Raw genomic sequence first — 1,106 nt, forward strand, 5'->3', positions numbered from 1 at the left:
AATCAAATTTTGTAATAGATACCATGGAAGAAATCAATATAACAGATGTGATCAAGTCTCATTTGAGGGCTTAGTTGGAGAGGGCATACTCTAGAAAGATTTAATCAGGAAGTTGCAGTTGAGCCTGCCGGGCCAAATGGAATAACCTTGCCAAGAACTAGAGAATGGCGCTTGGCGGCTCCTTCCTGGGGAAATCAGGACGTGTCGGCTCCGCTCCCGGCCTTCTCTCCGCGCCATGACCCCCAAACGCCAGTCCTACATCCTGCCCCAGCCGAAGAAGGCGAAGCAGAGCCCCGGCGCGAAGCCGGCAGAAACTTTCTCCTCCTCCGGCGTGCCCAAGGGAGAAAAAGAACAGCAAGAAGCAATTGAACATATCGATGAAGTACAAAATGAAATAGGCAGACTTAATGAACAAGCCAGTGAGGAGATTTTGAAAGTAGAATAGAAATATAATAAACTCTGCCAACCGTTTTTTCAGAAGAGGTCAGAACTGATCGCCAAAATCCCAAATTTTTTGGGTAACAACATTTGTCAACCATCCACAAGTGTCTGCACTGCTGGGGGAGGAAGACGAAGAGGCGCTGCATTACCTGACCAGAGTTGAAGTGACAGAATTTGAAGATATAAAATCAGGTTACAGAATAGATTTTTATTTTGATGAAAATCCTTACTTTGAAAATAAAGTTCTCTCCCAAGAATTTCATCTGAATGAGAGCGGGGATCCATCTTCAAAGTCCACTGAAATCAAATGGAAATCTGGAAAGGATTTGACAAAGCTCTCCAGTCAAACGCAGAATAAAGCCAGCAGGAAGCGGCAGCATGAAGAGCCTGAGAGCTTCTTCACTTGGTTCGCTGACCACTCAGACGCTGGTGCAGACGAGCTGGGAGAGGTCATCAAAGACGACATCTGGCCAAACCCCTTGCAGTACTACGTGGTGCCTGACATGGATGACGAGGAAGGAGAAGGGGAAGAGGATGATGATGATGATGAAGAGGAGGAAGGATTGGAAGATATTGATGAAGAAGGGGATGAGGATGAAGGGAAAGAAGACAAGGATAATGACGAAGGGGAAGAGGGAGAGGAGGATGAAGGAGAAGATGACTAA

The 1,106-nt window shown here is 46.2% G+C and overlaps 1 pseudogene; it reads left to right on the forward strand.

Annotated features, from left to right (window-relative positions):
- Positions 1-215: 215 nt before the first annotated feature.
- LOC125361573 lies at positions 216-1,106 on the forward strand (annotated as a pseudogene).

Source organism: Perognathus longimembris, chromosome 13 (assembly GCF_023159225.1).
Source record: "Perognathus longimembris pacificus isolate PPM17 chromosome 13, ASM2315922v1, whole genome shotgun sequence".
Taxonomy (NCBI): domain Eukaryota; kingdom Metazoa; phylum Chordata; class Mammalia; order Rodentia; family Heteromyidae; genus Perognathus; species Perognathus longimembris.